This window comes from Mus musculus, chromosome 11 (genome assembly GCF_000001635.26).
Source record: "Mus musculus strain C57BL/6J chromosome 11, GRCm38.p6 C57BL/6J".
Classification (NCBI taxonomy): domain Eukaryota; kingdom Metazoa; phylum Chordata; class Mammalia; order Rodentia; family Muridae; genus Mus; species Mus musculus.
This window is the reverse complement of record NC_000077.6, coordinates 37,596,760-37,622,830: the sequence shown is the minus strand read 5'-3', so window position 1 is coordinate 37,622,830 and position 26,071 is coordinate 37,596,760. Positions and strand designations below refer to the sequence as shown.

The following is a 26,071-nucleotide window of genomic DNA, read 5'->3' as shown; positions in this document are numbered from 1 at the left end:
GTACATGGTTCTTCTCCGGATAAATGTATTCTATAAAGAAAAACAAAGAATAGTATCATAGTATCATGGCATATACATATATATATATGAATATAAAATGATATAATGAAATCTAATGATATGATGAAATCTATCACTTTCTGCACAAACTTCAAAACTATTAAAAGTAAAGTTATCAGAATTTACCAATCTGAAAACTCAAATGCATGCTTCTAATATTTGGCATAATTTATATAGCTGAAGGAATGTCATTATGTCCTTTTATGTCATGACTTTCTCATCCATAACATAAGGGTAATCAGAAAGTATTGAGGGTCTTTCAATAGCATGATTAAATTAAGTGGTTCATAGAACAGTAAAATAATTTTCTTCATGTGATTATTTTCATCACTTTTACATTGGTTAAAATAATAAGCTGAAAGAATTCTTTGGAAGCTTGTCATGAGCTGGTTGAAAACTTACCATAGAATGATTGCAGCTTGCATACTTTATTTCAGATAGAGCAAAATGTCCTAGGAGTATATAAGATTTTAAGATAATATCCAAGTTTAGTTAGTTGAAAACAGAAGTCATTTGAAACAAGGAGAAAGGGACTTGAGCCTAGTCTTCAGGTCATGACTCTTCACTGGTCTCCAGACGAGCCTTGGTCCATAGGTAGAGGGATTTGGCTGATTTCCTATTCTTTTCAGCATATGCAAACTCACAGGTCACCATCCAGTCTGGGGTGTGTCTCATAACTGCACCTTTAACTGGGATATGGGATATGATGGCTACTTAGGCTGAGATTTCACATCTAGGTCTGTGTCAGAAAAAAAAAATTGGGTTAGGTAAGAGAAAGTTCCGTAAATAGAAGCAGAGAATGTTCTTCAGAATGAAGGATAGAGCACCCTGCTGTCAAATTCATTAGATATCTACAACATCTACTCATCTGCAAAATTCACCTGCTTATAGCAAATAATTCAGCCAAGATGAAATTTCTGGCCTTTTTCATATGTGCTTCATGTTTTGGCACCTGTGGGCTCTTTTCTCAGGCATCAAATATGACTAAACTTTTTTTCTTAGATCACAGTTAAGTTGTTTTTTCTTTTTGTTAAGAATTAATGATAAACAGAGGTTGATACTTTATATAGAAAGTAAAACAAGTGATTCAAAATATGATCATATACAAATATTGTTATCTAGATGAACCATAGACTCATAAAATGTTAGAAGCCCACCCAAAAGCCCTGTCTAAATAGTACCTAAAACTAACTTAATTCTGAAGAGTAAAGACTACAGGCAGGTACCCTATGAAAAGCACAGGCCTTCTTAGAATGGAAGTCAGTGAAAAATCTGAGAGCCCAGCAAAGGTGCTAAGAGGAAATTGCTTAGAATCCTCAGCTTCACAGTGAATTTAAGCCAGAGGATTCCCAAAATGAGTACTGGACAAAGAACCTGAGAGATTTCACAGAAGTCTCTCAGATATCCTGCAAGCATATGGCTTGCATCAAGAAATCAAATTAAGGACAAAACTTCTCTTAGGTAAAGAAAAATGGGAGTGGAATGGAAGAAAGTGAGTATCAACTGCTACTGATCATCAACATATTTAAAATCCAAAACAAAATGATATATATACTTAAAACAATAACAACAACAAATTCTAGACTTAGTTCTACTAAAGATGAGATTGAACTTTGGCCCTTCACTATGGCATTAAAGAAGTGGCACATGATGTTTCAGGCAAATATCATTTACTTAAATATAAACAATATAATTTTATGTGTGCTATATTGGGTATGGAACCCATGACCTTGAATTTGCTATCCAAGTGCTATATCCATGGGCTATATTCCCAAGTCATTATTAACTTATATCTCTCCTATCCATTTGTACAAAATAAATAACATGCCAGAAATTATAGTAGAGGTAAAGTGAAAAAATATAAATAATGTTTTGTCAACAAAGAAAACCTTCAATGGGAAAAGATCCAGAAAAGGCCCACATAGTATGTTAACCACACAAAAGCTTTATAGTACCTAATGTTATGATTTAGAAGAATCCATAGAAGGATTTGCGGACTCGGTGAACAAAAATGTACACTGGCAAGGGAGAAGTTTCAACAATGAGGCTACTATTGCAATGGAGAAGATAATTGAAAGCCTAGAAAATGAAAAATGAAGGGCGTCTGGCATACATTAATGGAAAGTCTAGACACATAAGATAACAGGTAGGTCACTAGAAAAGACCAGACTGAAACACAAAAAGGCAGTGTAAGGGTTTCTGGTCTACCTCAGCATTGTACTGCACAGGCAACTTAAACAACAACATGGTTCCTTTATCTCTCTAAAATGGGAGGCTAAAAATCAACAATTGATCTGTTGGGAAGGTTGTTTCTTTGTCTTAGGCTTGGAGGTAACTCCTCCCTACAGGATCTTTCTGATGTTCTCTAATGTAGCTACATCGAAGTTTTCTAAGAACACCAGTCATTTGATTTGGCCTACACTTAAGACTTCATTTTAACTTCTTCAAAGTTTCTTCTTTCAAATTTGGACATCTACTGGGGTAGTGGAGGTGAGGTTTGCCACATAAATATTTAGTTACAATACAAGTCATGTTATGACAGACACATGGGAAAAACAATCACAGGGTTAAAATACATGGAATTAGAACCTTAGATATAAATAAAGACAATAAGAAAATGAGAAGGAGCATTCTACAATTGATTCCAGGCACCAACATAGTCACAGGATGGAGCATAGACCTGGGAGGACTGGAAAGTGAGTGTTATCAGGGTGTATGATTTGAAATTCCCAAATATCCAATGAAAATGTTATATTTGAAAACATTCACCTAGAGAGATCGGCTGAATATACACAAAGTCATAATATAGTATGTTATGAAAAAGAAACAAACAAAAACACAAAACAACAACAACAACAACAAAACAGGTAAAGGAACAATTTGTAAACCATTTGTAAAGGAGGCAAAGTTAAGTAGGGGCCAAAGATCCATTTTCTATAGGGAAACATTTGTAACAGTGTCTGGGGATGGTAACTTCTTATCTGGAGTAGAAGGCCAGCAAACAGGCAGTATCATCAGGAAGAGACAGAATATGACAAAAAATAAACAAAATCATATATAGCCAAATTATTCTTCAAATAGGAAGACGGAATGAAAGCAGAGAAGTATCTCTAGGAATATACACGTCAAATAAGTGCTTGAAGGACAGAGACGGGTGACAGAAATGGTGCTCTGATCTCTAAAAGTGAACTCAGAGCATGGGAAGCAGGAGCCGTGTTGATGACAAGAATCTTCAAAGCATGGAGGGGTTTGGGGCTTATGAAGAAAGAAACCACAAGCTAGCTGCTAGCACAGAGGATGTTAGTGTGCCTCAAAACTTAACCATCCTAGTTTCAACAAGTAAAACTTAATGAGGACCTATTATAATATTGAACATCTCTCAAGAAAGAACTTCCTCTTATGAATTAATCAAGAAGAGTTGGTCATTTATCAATTCTTTATTTCTCATTAATTTTCTTAAACATCTATGTTCTGATTTCTAATTTCTCATTTTTCTATGTTGAATTATATACTATATTACCATAGATAGTCTATGCTGAAATGCCTATGTAAATAGGCATGTATTCAGAGTGGAAGCCAGTATACAGCATTCACTGGTCAGTAGGAATGTGAAAGAAACTATGGGAACAACATTGAGGGCAGCGAGAGAAGAGAATTTGATTACACAGTTTAGGACAGAAGGCTCCTGTGGAAGTGCTGACTATCTAGGGATCATTTGTTTCTGCCAGCGCCATGGGAGTTTTGTTGGCTTGGTTCAGCAGGTGCCTCTTCTTCCTCTCCTTACACAGGGCACTGACTATTAAATATCCTGTTGTGTTGTTTGACCTACTATCCAATCCCCCTGCAGTCCACCTCCACTAAAACGGAAAGGCTATGCTAAAAGAGCACCAACCTTCAAAGATGCATGTGGAAAATATTCATTTTTGCACTCTGTGATTGAAGTCAGAGATGTCTTACTGTCAGAATTCTCAAATGTCACTCCTTCTCTGAGAGAGTAGAGGGCATGGGAAGCGTGTGAAACTTTCCTTTTAAAAGAACTCCAAGCGAATACTTAGTGGCAACAGAAGGTGCCGGGTTGAGAAATGAAAGCAACAGAGCCCTATGAAAGCACGGAACTCCAGGATCTCAGCTGGGTTCGTTCTTATAATGATGGTACCGCTGCATAATGTGGCATTCAGCTCCCGATTCCCCTTACCAAATTGGAGGTTAAAATGATGACCTGGCTCAAGGGTCAATGTTGAGAGACCTGATATGGGAAGCTCTATCAATTAGAGATAAAAAGTCACAGGGCTGTCAGGAGCCTTTACTTTTTTCACGGTGGGGAAATGTGCCCAGAGGTATTTTACATCTCTCAGGTTTGACTCCCTTGTTACAAAATGAAGGGATTAGAATTGATGAGGTCCCAGGCTCTTTTCAAGGCTGGAATTTGAGGAGTAAGTGTTCAATTCCTCTTCAAGTAGAGTTATTTTTACATGAGAAATTTTACATAAAGAAAAAAGAGGTGGCTTCTGGGCCAACATTAACCTTGGAAAGTCCAAGTTGCATGCTAATACTCCATCCATCATTTTCATGTAATTTAAATACAACCAAGTATTTTTTCAATGTCTATTGGAGGTCCATTTGACATACTTAGCTTGTTTAAAACAACTTTATAATATGGAAATACTAAGCATTATACAGTTAGCCCCACAAACGACTGGTTATCAATTAATTGATTTTTTGTATATTCCAGTGATTTTGGAGTACTGAAATACATTTTCAGGGTTAACTTACTTTGAATTAATATTCAATGCACTCGTAACAAATTAACAAACCCAATTCATTCTTAAGGTTTTTAATTCAGCATATGAAAGTTATTATTCTATTTATAAGTTTAACAAATTCAAGTGATTACCTTAAAGGGATCCTTTGATTATTGTTTAATCTCATGTAAAAATTTCGTTAAACAAAATCAGACTTTCAAAGTACATGTATAAATTTAATACATCTCATTTCTGTTCAATTACTTCAATTGTTAGATGAACCCTAACAAGAAGTTAAATAATGCATATATGTTTCATAAATACAATTTGTGAATATTATTATGTTTAAGTTTTATTCCCAAACTACACAATATTTCAATGAGGCATACATACATCGAAATGAATTCTTCTGTTTTACATCATGTCTCCTAAATGATAAAATCAATTCCTTTACTTTGACACAAAATATTAATACCATAAATTTGTCCTTTTAATATTGGCTGCAGTTTCTTGTCCATGCACGAGATCAAAAGCAAATAATTCCCACTAAGAAATTAACTGTGTCGACTAATGTTGAGAGGCATGTCCTTATATGGTTGGAACTAGCTAAATAAAAAGTATTAACCTTGGGAGATAGTTAGCAGTACAGACAGGCATTCATCTGTGTGGACCTATATTTGAATGTTCAGGAATCCTGGCCTATAAACAATCCTTACCTCCTTGGGATACTGATTTAAATGAATGAATTATTATAGTATACCAATATTGTGCTGAGGGAAACAGAGCCTCTTCTACTGTCATTTTGAAAAGAAGTTGGATACAAATCGTACTTCCTTTAGGTTGCAACATTTTCAGACTAAGTATCATCCTGCTTACCATGTGATGGTTTTCATTGTACTAGCCTCACTAAATCAGGAACTTCCCTTCACTGATAGAATTTTCAGAATCGCCTTCCAGCCAGTGATCAGCAACTAAAAAGTACTAGGTGGACCCTTAGTTTCCAGATGAGCAGTCTTGAGCATGATGAATAAAGAACATTCTAGATGACTATGAAGGGCATAAAAGCAGCTTGTAACAATTGATGAACACTGAACAGCTTCCCTGTCTCCTCTGTTTTTGGTTTAAATAAAAATAAAAATAAATATATTTTTAATTTTAAACATTTCTTACCAGTTAAGCTTTTATTCTCTTTTGTTAATATTTAATTATTTTTTTTGAGAGTTTCATACATGAGTGTTTCATCTGCATCTATTCCAATACAAATTCTCCCAGACCCAGCTTCTCCTATGGTCTGCCCACTCTATCCCCTTAACCTTCTCAACTCCATGACTTCTTCTTAAAGTTGTATGTATGAATTATTTTACGGAACTCAGAAGTGAAATATCATGCAGCTATATTACTCCTCAAAAACTTGTCTAGTCCCAAACTCTTACATCTCCATTAGAATTGCCATTCTGAAGCTGTGAAGTTTTGCTTAGGGTTTTAAACTTTCAATATCAGTTACATTTTGATTCACTTATCTACCGAAAATGAAAGGAAAAAAAAAATTCCATCCCAGAATTCTTTGTTTGTTTGTTTGTTTGTTTTCAACTCCAGATTTTATTCCCCTCCTGGCCCACCCTCTGACTGTTCCACATCCCATACCTCCTCTCAGCCCCCCTCTCAGTCCCCACCCCTCACCCCACCCCACCAGACCACCAAACTCCCTGAGGCCTCAAGTCTCTTGAGGGTTAGGTGCATCTTCTCTGACTAAACCCATACCCAGCAGTACTCTGCTGTATATGTGTTGGGGGCCTCATTATCATCAGCTGGTGTATGCTGCCTGGTTGGTGTTCCAGTATCTGAGAGATCTCAGGGGTCCAGGTTAATTGAGACTGCTGGTCCTCCTACAGGGTCGCCCTCCTCCTCAGCTTCTTCTAGCTTTCCCCTAATTCAACCACAGGAGTAAGCAGCTTCTGTCCATTGCTTGGGTGCAAATATCTGCATCTGACTCTTTCAGCTGCTTGTTGCTCTTTGTGAGCACTCCATAGCCTGCGTAATAGTGTCAGGTCTTGGGTCCTCCCCTTGAGCTGGATCCAACTTTGAGCCTGTCGATGGACCTTCTTTTCCTCAGACTTCTCTCCATTTCCATCTCTGTAGTTCTTTCAGAGAGGAACAATTATGGGTCAGAGTTGTGACTGTGGGATGGCAACCCCATCCTTCACTTGATGCCCCGTGTTTCTGCTGGAGTTGGGCTCTACAAGTTGCCTCTCCCCACTGCAGGGCATTTAATCTAAAGTCTCTCCCTTTGAGTCCTCAGAGTCTCTTACCTCCCAGGTCTCCGGTACATTATGGAGGGTCATCACAACCTCCTATCTCCCGAGGTTGCCTATTTCCCTTCTTTCTGTTGGCCCTCAGAGATTTCAGTCTTTTCCCCCAACCCAATACCCAAGCATGTTCCCTTCTCTGCCTTCCCCATTACCTTTCCCTCCCAGGTCCCTCACTCCTCCCTTGTGGTTGCTTTCTTCTTAAAAGTCATTCTAATGTAGCTGTGGGATCTCTTGTCACATACAAGCAGCTACTGAATCATTCCTGTTATTCAATCACACACAAAACTACTTACATCTAACTTGTATAACACACTCAAGGTATAACTGTATTTTGTCAGTTTGGAATACCTTCCTATGTGCAATACTCAGGGGTCTACTAAGTTAAATTTATGCACCACCTATAATTTATTTTATGTATAAGCCCCTTATCATAGGCTCAACTTTGTTTGCTTAATCCATAGCCTGAAGGGAGCTGGGTCTAGAGTTTTTACAAGGTAGTAAGTAGAGATGAGTTGATATAATCAAATCCTCCATCTTCTTGCTAAGTCACCACTTCATTGGGCTCATTGTAGGTTTTTGGTTTGCTTTCCATTGTTCCTTAGAGAACAATGTTGAGCCTCCTCAGAAAAGAAGGGTCAGAGGAATTTGGATTTTTTTTAAATTAACCCTTCTTACTCAGAGATCTTCACTGTAATCTTTATAACTACACTCCCTGTCAATTAAGAAGTATTTCCAGAAGAGACATGTTGAAGATGTAAAGTAAACTTACACTGTAATTCTGCAATAAGGCAGTTTATATTTGTGAACTGATTTTCAGGAGTACAACTCTAAGGTAAAATCCATGTTAGGAACCACAACAGGAGCTCTCTGCTTATATTTTGAACTGAATCTTACCCCAAGACTTAGCCACTAAGAGGCGAGCCATCTCAGACAGTGACAGAATACCTTCAGCTACAGTTAAGTTACTTCATGCTCTGTATGAGTTTCCCAGGTTTCTGGTCATAATAGAATGACTGCATTTAGATCCAACCTGGTTACATACTAAGCACAAATTAATTTGATTCTGGAGTGATTTTTGGCACAAATATTTGTCTATTATAATTTATTAATTAATGGAGTACTACTCAGCAATTAAGAATAATGAATTCATGAAATTCTTAGGCAAATGGATGCATCTGGAGGATATCATCCTGAGTGAGGTAACCTAATCCAAAAGAACACACATGATATGCACTCACTGATAAGCAGATGTGAGCCCAGAAATTTAGAATATCCAAGATACAATTTGCAAAACACATTGAACTCAAGAAGAAGGAAGACCAAGGTGTGGATACTTCGCTCCTTCTGAGAATGGCTAAAAAATACCCATGGAAGGAGTTACAGAGACAAAGTTCAGGGCTGAGATGGAAGGAAGGACCATCCAGAGACTGCCCCGCCCCAGGGATCCATCCCATAAACAACCATCAAACCCAGACACTATTGCATATGGCAGAAAGATTTTGCTAACAGGACCCTGATATAGCTGTCTCTTGTGAGGCTATGCCAGTGCCTGGCAAATACAGAAGTGGATGCTCACAGTCATCTATTGGATGGAACACAGGGCCCCTAATGAAGGAGCTAGAGAAAGTACCCAAGGACCTAAAGGGGTCTGCAACCCTATAAAAGGAAAAAAATATGAACTAAACAGTACCCCCCAGAGCTGTGTCTCTAGTTGCATATGTATTAGAGGATGGCCTAGTCATCATCAATGGGAGGAGAGGCCCTTGGTCTTGTGAAGTTTATATGCCTGAGTACAGGGGAATGCCAAGGGCCAGGAAGCAGGAGTGGGTGGGTTGGGGAGCAGGGCAAGGGCGAGGGTATAGGGGGCTTTGGGGATAGCATTTGAAATGTAAATGAAGAATATATCTAATAAAAAACGAAAGGATTGTGCAAAGGGCAAGTGTGACTCAGCAGAAAGCAAATTTATCTAGCATGACAAGGACTCTTCAACAGGTGTGCAGGCTTTGTCTCGGTTCTTCAGGTTTGAGATCAACCTGAGCAGTTTCACACTTATAACTATTGGATTTAATCATCCCAACATTTTTGCTTTCCACATGATATTACCAGAGAGTTTTGATTTCTATGTGAGAACTAAACCTTTGGCATTTTGTTCATGTAATAACTGAAGCAAAGGATTCATTATACATACTCTAGTTGGCATTGTGGAATTCATTTTCCTATTGTAGCCAAATCACTACAACTCTTCATATGACAGACTTTCACCATTTCAGTCCCCTGAGTCATTTATTATGGCTGCAAATGAATACATTGCTTGGGGCCCAATCCTCCTGGAGATTTGTGAAAAACTTAGAGAAGTGAATGTAAATCCCCACATATTGACTAAAAAACCAGAAAGATATGGATCCTGTTTTCCTTCAGCTCTTTGCACTGTTAATCAAAGCTAATTAAAATGTCGGGTCTTTTCAAAAAACAGCAGCAAGCTAATGTATTATAATAGAATATGGAGCTGACTCAAGAATATTTAAGTGTGCGTGGCTCTAGTATATGATCTTGTTCCAATAAGATAGTCTCAATCAACTCTTAGATCACCGGTCACCAACTATGTGCAAAGGAATGACCTATTTTCTATAAAATTACAAAATTTACATTGCAGAATTTACATTTACATGTTGTAATTGCAGAGCATATGCCCTGACTCTAAATCTGTAATTAGTATGGGAACAAAGAATGGTTTCAAACAAAGAAAAAAATTACAAAACACTTGTGATCTCAATATTCAGAAAGTATAGGATGGAGAAAATTCTTGTAGAAAATGTCTATCTTACATAAATATAAAGGAAGATCATATTTTGCATAGAGTCAGGGGAAGAATACCATGTGCTACACAGAATATTCAAGGAAAAATGTTTTGTATATATTTATTTCAAATAAGAGTATGTTCCCAAGTAGTGGGAAATAATGCTTTAATATTATATTTGGTTTTGGGTAGAGTCCATAACAAATACCTGAAAAATCAGGGATACATTTTTCAATACTCTTTGGCATACAATTTTACCATGTCAACAACTAGACAGAGAATACTCTATATTTCTTTACATAGTATTTTCTTGATATTTGTTTTGGTACTTAAACCTGAAATGTCCTTATCCCAAAACCAAATATATGTATATGTGTATGTGTATGTGTATGTGTATGTGTATGTGTATGTGTATGTGTATGTGTATGTGTATATATATATATGTATATGTATATATATATGTGTGTGTGTGTGTATCACATGTATTATACACATGTGTATATATATGTATATATACATATATATATCACATGTATTATATGCACATATTTACTGTATGACACATTCTTTTTAATTATTAATCATATAGTGTATAGTTTAGTTTATAATCTATAGATTAGTTTATTTTGTTTCTCTGGCATCATTTCAGAGGTTGAGTTGCATAAGGCTGTGGATTTAAGTTTTCTGACCAAGGTTTGGAGATTAGAAACCAGAATGAAAATGGTGATGGGGCCATGTTCTCTTTGATGACTCAATGAAGCCATCCTCCTTTGATTCTTGGAGCTGTTGGCTTTGAACACAATTATACAGCTCTGTTTATTTATGAACACATCTCTTTAATTACTGACCAGATCCTCCCTAATGTGTTTTTTATGCATTCTTCCTGTTGTCAAGAATATTAAAAACTGTGTCTTTGTATCCATATTCCTTTGTTTTCTTAGCACATCTATTCAGATTCAATGAATTCCCATTACCCGAGCTTGATTTGATTGTATTTTTCAGATAATTATATTATATTCCGAAATACTGGGAAATAATGCTTCAGTATAGTATTTGGTTTTGTATGAGTTGAATTGAGTCCATAATATATACCTTAAAAATCAGGGATATAATTTTCTATCATGTTTGATACATTATTTTATGACATCACCAGCTAGGCAGAAAACATTCTATATTTCTCTACATAGTATTTTCTTGATATTTGTCTTGATACGTAACCTTGAGATGTCCTAGAACCAAATATATTACTTAATTCATCACCCATAACAAATAATATTTGCAAAAACTATGCTTCTGACTGTTAATTGTGTATTTTTATAAAATATTTTTGAACTCTTAAGTATAATACCAATGTCAAAAAAATTCTTCATGAGCATTATAAAGTTGTTTATTTATTTATTTACTTATTTTGGTGAAAGTTATTTTTAAAATGATGTTAAGTTACCTAGTGTAGGGTGGACATTATTAACAGCAGAATGCTCTAGGCACAACATGAACAAATGAAGATTCTGAACACATTTTATATTATTTCAATAGTCAAAGATGTATAATTAGTTAAGTGTATACAATTCTGACCATTTCCTCCTGTACTCAATTCCATCTGTAAGGTAACTGTTACAGATGGAAAATGGTACAGGAGTCAAAAACAAAACAAAACAATACAAAATGAAATCAAATTGAGCACATGTTCTAACCTTACCACCTCCCTCAGTTATTGACGCTCAACATTAATAGACAGGAGATATTGTAAGGAGTCATACCAACTTGTCTACAATCCCTTCTGTAGAGTAATGACAACAGTTAGAAAATTTGAGAGAAATAAAGGTACATACTTAGAGCAATTGGTTCTTTGTGGAAACTACCTAGTTTATAATCATAGCAAAATAGAATCACACTTTTGATATAAATTTTAACCAGTTTGATTGCTCATTCCTTAGCTATTCCATGCAAATTTAGGCAGACACCATGCCATTTTGATTTATTTTTATGATCAAAATAGCTATGCCATATAAAGTTACCAGACGCACGGTTTATTCAATGATTAGATCACATATCCCGTTGAATAAAAATAATATAATTTGACTAAGAGTAAATCATTTCTTCATCTACTCTGTGTTGAAGAATTTATTGATATGAAAGCTTTAGTGAGAGGTCTTAGAGAGAATGGAGACAGAGAGCAGAGGAACTGAACACTAGAAATGTTTTATTTTGCTAACACATTTATGAGGTATCTCCTACTCTTTGGCTCTTGGTGTAAATTGAGAACATTTTTCTAATAAATTATTGGGTGTGCTCCTTGCCTTCTTGACCTGAAGTTCTCATGTTTTTAAAAATATGCATATGATGAATATCTAGCTTGTCACATATAGCTGTTTCCCAAATGACTGGGAACATGTGATCTTTACAGCTTCTATTGTCAATTGCTCAGCTCTTGATGCCCCTTCTCGATACCCCTAGTGCAATGCACTCACGCCGATTCTCATACACACTCTCATTTCCACCTATCAATAGAACAAATCATAAAGGCTATACCTAAATGGTTTGAGGACATTTCCTCTCTTTTGCTTACTGTTTCCAAGTGGCCATTCCCATATTTCAATAATTAGTTTGCTCATGGCCTACTCAAGCCCAGCTTCTCATAGCTGCAAATTATAGGGACTCCCATCACATTCTCACAGGACCTTATTGAGAGATCTCTGCACAAAACTATTCTTCTATGGTATCACTAGAAAACAAAACAACAGCCTTCATTCCAGATCTTCTTTTTAGACATAATTCCTCTCACCTACCATCCTCTTATCCTCCCATTAAGCCCAAGCTCTTGAAGCTCCTACCATATCTGGAAAGCATCCTAAACTGGGAATAAACCTTAATCTCATGGGCCTTTGAAGGACAAGTCAGTTCCAAATGTTGGTTGAATAATCCATGTTATTCCCCTAACTCTTAAATATAAATTCCAACTCCAGAACTGGAGGCAAGTGGACTTTTGACTTATTTGCATTGCCACCTTCGTGATACTGAATATGGGATCTGTCTGGGATATTATATAGCAATGCTATGGCATCCCACAATGTCAGGTCAAATCATCAGATGAAGCAAGGATGATTTTCCATGTAAGATATAAAAGTTTATACATGGCTGGTTTGTAAAATGAGAGGACTAAGATGTTTATTTTTTTTAATGGAGGGAATATAAGTCAACAAATGTGTGTTTTTTCAGGTACTGTCTTCTATTTTGGTAGCCAGTATTCACCAGCCACCACCACTTGCCCCATAATTTTCTCTACACTTCAAATACCTAGGATGGCTATTATGCATTCCCAGCCTGTCAGCTTTGGCTGAATTACAGAGTGCTCAATTATACGTTAATCGAATAGCTGCCCAATGCAGGCCACGTAATGACTTCCTGATTATCTGCCTTTAAATGATGAATGAAATGAATATGTAACATTCTGTTCAAATATAGCATACTTAGCATGCCAAATGAAAACTGATTTTGTGCTGTTCTCTCTGAAAAACGTATATTTTATTGTAATTCAGTTCAATGGCTGTTCGGTTGCTTGTTTTCTAGTCATCAAGATAAACATTGAATGAGCTATCTAGGAGAACATTAGTCTTCATTTTTGCTTCCCAACAGATGCTAAAGGTGTTAACTATTGTTTAGATTATCTGGCTTTTTTCCTTACATTATCTTATCAGGAGAAAAGCAAGAAAGGCCATGGTGTAGTTTTTTTATTATTATTATTGTTTTTTTTTTCTTTAACAATTGAAAATATTCCCGTTATTGGAAAAAAAATCCCTCAAACCAAAAAATACAAACACACTGTCATGTGTGTATTACACAAATAATACTAACATAAGTCAAAGAAATTATTATTTCAAGTGCTTTTGATAAAACAATAAATTGCATGAGCACTGAAAAAAAGTCCCCTAATTTCAAAAATGATTTTGTGTCTGGTCTATAATAACAGCATGCATAGCTCTCATGTTTACCTAGACTTACCCTCCATAGAGCAACTTAAATAGCAGTCTTAGAGATCTTATAGGGAAATTCATTGTATGTAATAGTAAAGTGCACTATAGAGAATATGGAAATGATAAAAGAGTTGTGGAAAACAGAAGATGCTGCTAACCTACTCTGATATACATATATGTTTTCCAAACATAAATGAAGAAGGAAACATAATTCGACAAATGCTTATTTTGTTCTGCTGGTTAATATTGACCAGCAAACACCAATGCCACATAATTTTATCCACATTTCAAATACATAAGATGCCTATCATACACACAGACACACACACAGACACACACACACACACACACACACGCGCGTGCATATATGTGTGTATATGTATATACCAGTTCAGCTTTTAAGAATCTGAAAAATATAAAAGTGAGCATCCTGCTATTAACTGCCTCTGACATTTTCTGTTAATTTTCAGTTTGTTAAAGGACATTTCAAATAAACCAAGAAATTATTTTAACTATGATGTTGTTTCAAGAAGTTAATTTGTTTTAGAGTCTCCTTAAAACACATATTTTAACCTTTCTTCACCTTCTTTTGCCTTCAGTGGCTCTTTCCCTCTTCCTTCTCATCCCTGTTACTGTATTTCTCCCACTATTGTTTTTCAGGATTTTTCTCTTCTTTTCTTTCCTTTTCTTTTCTTTCCTTTTCTTTCCTTTTCTTTTCTTTCTTTTCCTTTTTTACTTTCCTCTTCTTTTTACATGCCTAAAATTTAGTGCGATAAAACACAATCAGCTCTTCAGTGAATCAATCTAACACAATCAGTCACACACATACACATATACATACATACATACAGAGAGAGAGAGAGAATCAAATTCAAAGTCATTAAGTTAGTCGTAACTACATGAATCTTCATTTTATTTTATATCCCATATGTACAATGTATGTGTGTGTATAAATATATGCATCAGATATACAAATATACATACACACACTAATATATGCATATCTGATGCATGCTTTAATATAATTGCACTTAAATTACTAGATTGTCTCTTACATTGCTTCTTGATTGTTTGGCAGTTCCCCCTCTGCCTTGCCCTATGGTACTAGAAAGTATAGAAAACTCAGAGTTCTCGTCGAACAATTTACTACATAGCAACCAGCAACACACTTTCATGATGATTAGGTTTTATATTGAAAATAGAACCAAGATAATATACTAGAATTAAGTGTTTCCAGGCTTTAATATTAGGGTTAATATAGAAAGCCTATGGGTACAATCATTTCCATAATGAAACAGATGAGTTTTGCAATAGCTCAAATCTCAAGATTATCTTATGATCTTCATGATTATCATGATCCCATGATACCAAACCCCTTCTATAACTGATATATGATTTTCACTTAAAGAAAAGCCTAGTTATAGATAGCCTACTACAAATATACTTAGATAAATAATGTGTCTTACATTGAGACTAGTTAAGACAAAATGAATAGTGGTATTTTCTCCTTTATTGTCATTGGATACATAGGCATGGCCCAAAGGAGGCCTTTCTTACTTGCCTCAATTCCATAGACCAAATTATAACTTCAATACAAGAATCTAGGCTCTCCATTCATCAGCTCTAACACCATCTAAGATAATGTCTTTAACTCATTGAGTGCCTGCTGTGAAGTTTGTTTAATTTGTGGATATCCCTGGCTTATCTATATAAAAAACACATCTCATGACTCTAAGTTTTTCTTTTGAATGGGCACATGCATCAGCTCTTTTAATAAATCTAGTGGAAGGTAAATGGAAAGGTAAGTCTTCTAGGCAGCATCCAGCTAAACACTCATCTCTAAGATCTAGAATGCTTGTTTATCCTAAAGTATTACCTTGAACTGAGCTGTCTGTGGAACATGTACTAATGATACGAAAACAACTTGGTTTCTATTTGTCACCTCCCAAACTCCTGAGAAATTTGTTGACTCTATCCAGACAGCTGTCTTGCTCATAGGATGGGAATGGTCTATTTTATTTTCACTTCTCAACTCTGCCCCTGGAAGTTAGATTTGCTACTTGCAAGAGTGCACCTGCTGACAGTATGACAACTGCTGCCACTCGATGCTTCTTAGCATGTCATCTGTGTTGTCATGGAGATCTCCATCCTCCGGTCCCTCCCATCCTCCATTCTTCATACCTATCCTTCATACTCTGAGGATACAGTGTTCTTTAATGTTAAAAGATTCACTGGGACAGCTATATCAGGGTCCTTTCAGCGAAATCTTGCTGGCATATGCGATAGTGTCTGGGTTTGGTGGCTGATTATGGGATGGATCTCCAGGTGGGATAGTCTCTGGATGGTCCATCCTCTCATCTTTGTTTCAAACTTTGTCTCTGTAACTCCTTCCATAGGTATTTTGTTCCCTGTTCTAAGGAGGAATGAAGTATCCACACGTTGGTCTTCCTTCTTCTTGATTTTCCTGTGTTTTGCAAATTGTATCTTGGGTATTCTAAGTTTCTGGGCTAAACTAAACTAAAAGGTCTGTGCCCTTTGTGAGTAATTTATCAGTGAGTACATATCAAGTGACTTCTTTTGTGATTGGGTTACCTCACTAAGGATGATGTCCTCTAGATACATCCATTTGACCAAGAATTTCATAGATTCATTGTTTTTAAAAGATGAGTAGTACTATGCCAGTGCCTGGCAAATACTGAAGTGGATGCTCACAGTCATCTATTGGATAGAACATAGGGCTCCCAATGGAGGAGCTAGAGAAAGTACCCAAGGAGCTGAAGGGGTCTGGAAGCCTATAGGTAGAACAACAATATGAACTAACCAGTACCCCCAGAGCTCATGTCTCTAGCTGCATATGTAGCAGAAGATGGCCTCATCGGCCATCATTAGGAAGAGAGGCCCCTTGGTTTTGCAAACTTTATATGGCCCAGTACAGTGGAACACCAGGGTCAAGAAGGGGGAGTGGGTGGGTAGGGGAGCAGGGTGGGGGGAGGTATAGGGAACTTTCAGGATAGCATTTGAAATATAAATAAGGAAAATACCTAATAAAAAAAGAAAACATAATACTGATTTAAAAATAAATCTCTCTGATTCATAGAAAACAAAATCCTTGGGACCTTCCTGCCTAGGATTTAGCTGTGCCCTTTGTGAGTAATTGGAGATGGTGTTTATTGGCTCTTATGGCTCTTCTCTTAATGTTAACAAGTGGCATCCAGAATATTATGAACCAATAAATTAAGATGACTCAAATAGGAAGCTTATTAAATCTTACTTGCATTAAAAGAACATTCAGAAATTATTTAAAATCCACCATTACAGTGGCAATTCTCCCTTGAAGTCCATGCATTTGCTGAGTACTTTGTGGGTTATTTGGTGCCTGACATTATCATTATGTTCTCTATCAATGTCATTCTGATAAAACTGGTGTTTAAAATTATACATAGAGATATATTATTCTGATATATCCTTTAATGCACCATTATCTGAACTTTATTTTTAGTAAACACTAGATAATGTCAGTTCAGAATGCTTGCAACATAGGAAGTACCACAGTGTAGCTGTGATAAGTCTGATTTTGTTATTAATATTCTTTCCATCACTCTTATTCAGTAAATGAAGAATCTATGCTACATAGAAATTAACTTGTTTAAAATTTCCAGCTAATGTAACCACATATTTAAGAATTAATTTAAAAAATGTAGCATATACACAAAATAGAATTTTGTTCCTCTGCAAAGAAACAAACAAACAAAACAAAAATCTCGTGATATATGAAGAGTGGATAAAATCCGATATTGTTCTCTTATGTGAAAGAACTCCAATTTTGAAAAGAACTGTATTTATTCTCATATGCTGAATCTAGATTTAAACTTCTGTATGTCAGTTGGTGGGTAGATGAATATCTATCTATCTATCTATCTAATTCTGTATGTGTGTATTTGTGAATATGTATGTGTATATGTCTGTGTGCATATGTTTATGTATATGTGTGTGGGGAGCTCATGAAAATAGAGAATCAAGAGAGAAGAGAGAGATTGTAGTGGAGGTAGAAACCCAAGGCTGATGAAATCCATAGGACACAGAAGTAAGAAGGTAATATATGGGAGGGAAAAATGGGGACTCAGGGGACTCAGAGTGTCTGAGGCAGATGAAAGTGAGAGAGTGGGAGAAATTAGACAGCACACAATCACACACAGGCAAGTGTAAAAATATGATACAACCAATTACTTTTATGGTAACTTTAAATGTATTAGTAAAGAATTACAATCAGTTAATATGACAAGTCTGTGGTTTGATTAAAGATGTAAAGCTCTGGCTTGCCAAACTGTTGACTTTCTGTGTGGCCTCAGAGGAACTCGTTGGGCTGTGGAACTATGTCCCTCACCTCCTAGATTGGATTCCTTGATTTATCAATGTTCTGCTTCTTTCTGGTTTCTTCCACCTCTCTACTTGTTTCTTCCTGGAATTCTTTCTAGCTTCTCACCTCAGTGCCTCCTTGGGATGGAGGTGAGGTTCCAGGAAAGCCTAGGACACTTCCCCAGTGCTGAGTTGCCTGGGATGGATTCCTGAAGGAGTACCTTCCTTTTCGTATTTTGTGTGTCGCCCCCACATCTCAGAAAGGGTTTCTTCAAATCTGAATCTTTAACTTCACTCCATCTCAGGTACTGGAAGAAATACCCAACTGTTTCCCCTAGGTCCAGAAGTTTGTTCTGTCATTCTCAGTATCAAGGGGATTCTTTGTTACTTTGCCTTAATAAATGGGCCTTACCTGGTAGCTGTGTTAGAATTCTCTGTGGCATGATAACAAGTTTAAAATCAGACAATGTTCTAGTAGAGGCCAGGTGTTCAAAGTATAGTAAACAGCTCCCTAAAGATTAGAAAATGAATATTTAACTAGATGACTACATTTGATTTCCTTCATTCATTTTTTATTATTTCAGTGAAAACCTTTTTGATGGAAATCACATTGACAGAGTTTTAATATCTTATGGTAAATGAAAGCTGTCACTCCAGTGGGGTTAGTATTTCTTTATAGTGACATTTGGTAAACTCTGGTGGCCAGTAATATCTTTTTTCATAGTTACAACTTAGGTAATTCTATGCAGACTGTACATCAAGGAAGACAATTTGTGCTAAGAGGTTGATAATTATAATGAAACTAGTTATATTAATTAGGTTCTGTTCATAACGAGCTTCATGATTGCTTTTTAAGAAGGAGGAGAGAAACCTAAGCTGTACAGGCTTTGTGTGCATAGCTATATTTCTTAAATTATTAGAGGCTAACGGAGCCACCATATCCATGAAATGAGAATTTCATGCAGTGTATTTTAGGACCCTTCTCAAAAGCTAGACTCAAAATGCAAAACTCTGTGGAGGTGATAGTCATTAAAAACTGGTGGTTGGTCAATTAACCTGAGCTCTGAGAGACTGAGTCACAAACCAAAGAACATACACTGGCTGAACAGAGGTCCCCCAGCAACTAACTGAAGCTGGAGCTGTCCCTATAGCTATAGACTGACTGTGGAATCAGTTCCCCAGTAGGGCTGCCTTATCTGGTGATAGTTGGGGAGTATGAGTCTAATGGTGCAGAGACTTGATGTGCCAGGGTTAAGGGAGGAGGGTCTACCTTCTCAGAGAAGAATGGTTGGTTAGTGAGGGGAGGGACTCTGTATGCCGGACTAGGGTGGGAGGCAGCATTTGGAATGCAAATCAATTAATTAGTTAATTAAAAAGTAGTGGATGCTACAGGTTCTTTTGAAATGGAGGCTGATAGCAAACACAGAAGTGGATGCTCACAGTCAGCTATTGGGTGGATCACAGGGCCCCCAATGGAGGAGCTAGAGAAAGTAACCAAGGAGCTAAAGGGATCTGCAACCCTATAGGTGGAACAAAAATATGAACTAAGCAGTATCCCCAGAGCTCCCTGTCTCTAGCTGCATATGTATCAGAAGATGGCCTAGTTGGCCATCAGTGGAAAGGGAGGCCCATTAGTCGTGCAAACTTTATCTGCCTCAGTACAGGGGAACGCCAGGGCCAAGAAGTGGGAGTGGGTGGGTGGGGGAGTGGGTGGGGGAGCATGTGGGGGGACTTTTGGGATAGCATTGGAAATGTAAATGAAATAAGTACCTAATAAAAAAAATTTATTAAAAAAAAAAAAAAGAAAAAGAAATGGAGGCTGAAACGTTTGTCTTTACATTTCTGCTTTCTCTTGTGATTCCGGAAACGCTAAAGCGAATCGAAAGAGAAGCATTTTGGAGCCCTGACAACAGATTTTTCTGAAGCAGATATTTTCTAATTATCACAATTAACAGTTTTCATTTGATCGCCTGATAAAACTCTGAGAACAGTCCCAGAGCAGTCCGGGATGAGGAGGGATTATTGAGTTGTTCTGAACATGCTGTAATTCACCTCGGCTCTGCTCACCCCCCACACCCTCCTATGTCCACCCCAACCCTACCCCATGCTTGGAGAAGACCCATATGTATTTCTTGTTCTTTCAGACTTGTGCTGAAAAGATCCAAGCAAATCCGCCAAGTTCAAAAGATAACGTTGTGTGTTGTAAATTCTCTAAGATTCTCACAGAACTTTGAGTCCAATAGAAAGGCTTACTCCAAGGAGAGGAGAGGGTTAATAGAGTGTGAGTCTCATTTCGAGGCTCCTCCAGGAGATTTCGCAGAGTTCAATTAAGCCCACACTTCTGATGAAAGAGGACTTCCTCTGATGTCTCTCTAAACAACAAGATGAAGTGAAAACTTTTACCCCACACAAAGACAATCAATAGCTTGTAAAAAAACTGTTCAAAGCAGATGTAGTTAATTTTTGGGATTTTTAGCTTTTGTTTAGTTTCTAAAGGTTTCCTCTTCTCTGCCTTGTCACGTTTGTTAATGGCTCTGGTGAGAGGCATTGCTTTTTCAAAATCTGCTCAAACCCTCAAGGAAGTAGCAACTGAGACTGAAGGAAAACTGCCTCTGTCGGGTTAATCTAGGATTTCCAAACTGGGTTTAGATCAAAAAAGAAAACCAAGTTTTCCCAGTGAATGGGGCTCTGGGTTTAGATCAAAAAAGAAAACCAAGTTTTCCCAGTGAATGGGGCTCTGGGTTTATTCATATAAAGCTTTCCCGTCACCCACTCTATCACGCTGCTTCTGATATGCAGAAACCTGTCACTTCTGAGATAAACCTGCTAATCCACCCCTGTCCTCAGCAACCTGTGTTCTGTGGGTAGATCTTTCCGGTGTGTGGATAGTGCCTATCACTTATGCTCAGAGCTACCTTTGTATCTTAAGCTGATAGCTTTACCTGATGCCTTTTTCTGTCTTCCGGATTCAAGGATGGCACCCAGACGGCTCTGCGAGATGTTCTGAGTGCAGCCGCAGGTGAAGCCCTTCTGTAGGTAAACTCTGTGAAGGACAGCTTAGGCGTTATAAACCTAAAGAGTTGTTACTGTGATGTGCCGACCCCCCATGCTGTATCACACACCATATAATGGAATGTCCAAATCAAGGATGACCTTTTTAAGGCCAATTTTTGTTCTTATGAGACAAACTTATCTGAGGACTCACACACATAGAAAAGAAAATGCTTGTTTGGCTATTTTCTGTTTTTTGTTTTTCCAAAAAAAAACAGCTCTTCCTCTCTCATTTTACTCAAGGTTAGTTATCTGGATCCCTCCCGATTCTCTTTCACCACTAGCAATAATTTTCTTCACTCCGTGATTCCATCTCTGTGTTAGAAACTGCTGCTGACCCGGAGCATCCTATCCTCATATATCCATTGTAACCTTCACTTGCTTGACATTGAAGTGATTGAAGAAAGTTACTTTAATGAAGGAGCTAATCTTATGAACTAATTATCACATTAAAAAAAAAAAAAACTACTGGATTAGACTAATATACACAAGAAACCCTGGATATAAAATCTCTTACTGAGACTCAATGACTTCTAGTTTCTCTTTCATATAATCCACATTTTACACTGTGGGTTGGTTTGTCTGTTTTTCTTTTTTACTTTAGCACAATATATATATATCACTCTGTGTCTTATAATGCCAGGTATTCCTATGAGAGATTCCATGGTACTATCTCATTCCCTTTGCTCTATGTATTGTTCTAGAGGAGGAAAGGCCCATACAGGGGGGCAGCCTGGTCCACTGTAATGAGGCTGCCTGTCTCCAAGCTGGCAACTGTTACCCCAAGGCTTCTTCCTGTCACTCAGCCTGCTTCAGCCTAAGTGTTAAGCATTTGGTGAATTTGATATTGGAAGAGTTCCAAACTATAATTAATTATGTGCTTCTTTGAGACTTGACAGTCTACTATTTTCACAGACGCCTTTTCTATATTGAGAACTCTTTGTTTTGCTTTTTGCATAGCTGACCTTGTTTACAGTTTTCTCCTATAAAACAGAAACATGACATAGCATCAAGACAGATCACACATTATGTTAAATGATTTTAAACTCCTAAGAAGGCAATATGACAACATTGAACAGTACTTTGAAAACTATTAGGAATCTTGCAGCCAAAAGTAATGTACAATATCTTTTTTAAAAAATTAATTATCAACCTCTGCCCTTTAAGTCAACAGATGCAAATATCTAACTTTTGTGCTTTTTGTATGGGCTTTTTCTGCCTCTTTTGTTGGGATTTCATGAGTATTTAAATTATTTTTATTTTATTTCTTCTACAAAAGATTATCTTTTGTCAGCACGGCTTCTAAAGATCCCCCTCTTATATTCGTATGTGTCTCTGTGTGTGTGTTCTCCAATATAATCCTTTCATCTTGCTTTCATATGCTTTTCCCTACAGAGAATAAACTTTAGATAATCCTGAGACTTCAACTTTAAAAATGACAAGTTCATGGATTTTTAGGGATGAGAGTAGATGGAAGGAAAAAGAACAAGCTGAGCAAAAAAACTAAATAGTTCCCAAAGAGCATTTTACTTCCTGAAATATAATCTCAAAGGAAACTGATCTAATGTGAAAAAAACTTACGACAGAGCTCTTGATATTAGATCCATGTAAGGTATGGTCAGAGGACCTGTGAAATTGATGAGCTGCAGGTATTGACCGGTGTGTTTGAAGCCAACCCATGGGTGAATTCTGAAATGGAGCCCTCTGTTGCATAGATGCTTTGGAAGCTTTAGTGGTATTGATCTATTGAAGACAAAGAGGAAACTCTTCTGATCGGTATGCTAAGAAGTTTACTTCCTAGGGAAGGCAGTCTCACGTTTCCTAACTTTTGCTGTAGTTGTGAGGCACACCTAGGAAGACAGAGGTTTGAATTATTAAAGAAACCAAGATTTCCAACCTTGAAGCAGAATATTTTCAATATCCTAAATTTTTTTTTTACAGCATCTTGTTTGGAAATACGCATTTCCTCTTCTTTTTTGCTTAAAAAAAAGAAAGAAAGGATGTTCTCAAGAATGAGAAAAATTACCCATAACACTAACATTCTATTGAATATATTGTGATGTGCCTTGGGATTTACAAAAGTATAAAGAATTGATGTGAGAGTTTGAATATCTACCTTGCTGTTTGATATTATCTCAATACCAAAATCATCTATAAAGAAAATTAATGTTACTGTGACTATTTTAAATATTTTTGTTTAAATAATCTGGTATTATCAATGCCTGGTTTAATTTTGAAAATTTAGGTAATTTTCAATGCATACAATGTCTTTTTATTAAAGCATCTTTTTTTTTTTACTATTATGATGAATTGAGCCTTTTTAAAGTACAATAATAAATAAAGCATATAATTTAGCCAAGAAGAATTAGTGTTTTAGTGTTTTGGAAGACACTCTGGTCACACAATGCTGAAGGCTTTGCAATAATGCAAGCCTTAGTTCAATCCTGTCTTGATCATCTTTTCTACCTGTAAAATTTTGGCAAGGCTAGAAAACATCAAGTCCTGGTTTTCCAGTTTGGAAAGTGGGACTAAAGTTAGAACTCATTTATTAACTTATTCATGAAGATTAACTCAGAATGGGAAATAAACACATAAACATGTCTAAACCAGATATCCCAAGTATACTGAATGTATGTAATGTTGGACCAATCCCATGTAGAGAATGCAGTAGAAAATAAAATCTCAAATGCTTCCTGATCTTGCTTTCTTAACCAGATGTATCTCACATAGATTTTCCTTTTCTGATGACAAGACTGTTAATGAATATTGATCCTACTTCTCTTTGGAGGGTAACTCAAATGTGGCAAGAGATAGAAGGTCTCCTTTCTATTTTAACTGGAGTTCTCAGTAGCTGTTACTAACGAGAAAAAGCCTATGTCAGAAATCAAAATACAGGTGGGAGCAAGACAACACCAGGTAAGAAATAGAAAGGTTCAATGGACAAGGTTAAAAAAAAAAAAAAAAAAAAAAAGCCATCCAGGTCAAATCCTGGCCACAGGGCTTAGGGCACATGGAAAGAAAAAAGAAAGAAAGAAAGAAAGAAAGAGAGAGAGAGAGAGAGAGAGAGAGAGAGAGAGAGAGAGAGAGAGAGAGAGAAAGAAAGGAAAAAGAGAGAGAGACAGAGAAAAAGACAGAGAGAGGAAGGAAGGAAGAAAGGAAGGAAGGAAGGAAGGAAGGAAGGAAGGAAGGAAGGAAGAAAGGAAACAGTATAGTCACAGAAGATATGAATTAATGAATTGGCGTTTGCTCCTAGAAGCTAGCTGAGAAATCAGGAGCAGAGTTTTCTTTAGTGTTGGAATCAAAGAACAAAGAAGCTGAGTCATCAACATTTTTGACTCTAGTAATAGAGATCATTGCCTTCAAAGGCATATGGCTCCTTCATTGGGGACCTTGTGCTCCATCAAATGTACCCAGGGAGCTGAAGGGAACTGAAGCCCCATAGAAGGAACATCAATATGAACTAGCCAGTACCTTCAGAGCACCTTGGAATGATATCACCAATCAAAGAAAACACATTGTGGAACTTGTGGCTCTAGCTATATTTGTAGCAGAGGATGGCCCATTTGGTCATCAATGGGAGGAGAGGCCCTTGGTCCTGTGAAGGTTCTATGCCCCAGTATAGGGGAATGCCAGGACCAGAAATGGGAGTAGGTGGGTTGGGGAACAGGGGGAGGAGGGAGGAGATAGGGGATTTTCGGAGGGGAAACTAGGAAAGGGGATAACATTTGAAATGTAAAAAAAGAAAATATCTAAGAAAAAAAGAAAAGAAAACAAACAACAACAACAACAAAAAACCAAAGACATATGGCCACATAAGAAGTACTTGTCTGTCAGCTAAGCTCAAAATGGAAACAGTAGTTCAAATTTAGCTTTTGTTTGAAGATGGGTATTACATAATCTACACACAAATGATGAAGGTATTGTTATTCACAAGTGTCTCAATTCATATTTGGGATTGACTGATTTCTTCTAGATTTTTTCATTCACTCATTCACTATTTTTGCTTAGATAAAATTATTATCCCATGACTTTTTCTTTCAACTTTTACATTACCACTGTAGCTTTGTTGACACATTTGCTTGATTAAAGTTCTTTGTTCCATCATAGTTAATACAGAATGGCTTTCTTCATCCAAGACCTTCATCAACAGATACTGCATCTATATTCATGTTAAGGCTATGTTAAGACTTGCCTAAAACTAACTTACTTTCCACCAATCATTCAAAATTACATTTATTAAGCATTTATCCAAAGGTGGTTCTCTCTTCCCTGCCTCCTTCACTCTTTATTGGTTTCAAAATAATTGAAACTCTTTATACATCATACCCTTGCTGCTGTCTAACTGTCCAGGACCATGATACACTGCTCTCATACTTGACACCAACTGCCAAACCAGCCTCTCCCTCCTCCCTCCTCCCTCCTCCCTCTCCCTCCATGTACTTATTTTAGTCTTGTCCTTAACTTAGTATCTCTGGGTCTGACTTCATTACCAGTGTTTACCAAAATAAATTTGTCTATATCTCAACTCATGTATGACCAAATCCAAACTAGCTTTTCTGATTCATAAATAAATTACTCTGCTATCTCTTCATTTGTATTATCTAGGAAAGCATTTCTTGCTATATGCTGGTTTTGCTTATTTATCTCATCACTGTAATGTGGCCACTTTTGAGCTTAATATATAAATTAATGGAACAAGTGACCATTTTTGTCTTGTTTGGGGCTACCTCCAAGATGAAAGAAAAGTTTTAGCCATTGGGAGGAGTCCAACATATAACAAGA

The 26,071-nt window shown here is 36.8% G+C and overlaps 1 long non-coding RNA gene across 1 annotated transcript; it reads right to left on the bottom strand.

Annotated features, from left to right (window-relative positions):
- Positions 1-462: 462 nt before the first annotated feature.
- Gm33791 lies at positions 463-25,661 on the bottom strand. The gene is made up of 6 exons (XR_388575.2): positions 25,616-25,661; positions 22,871-23,139; positions 21,181-21,281; positions 20,492-20,610; positions 18,651-18,749; positions 463-799 (listed from the first exon to the last, which is right to left on the bottom strand). It is a non-coding gene; the product is annotated as a predicted gene, 33791 (long non-coding RNA).
- Between the last annotated feature and the right edge of the window lie 410 nt (positions 25,662-26,071).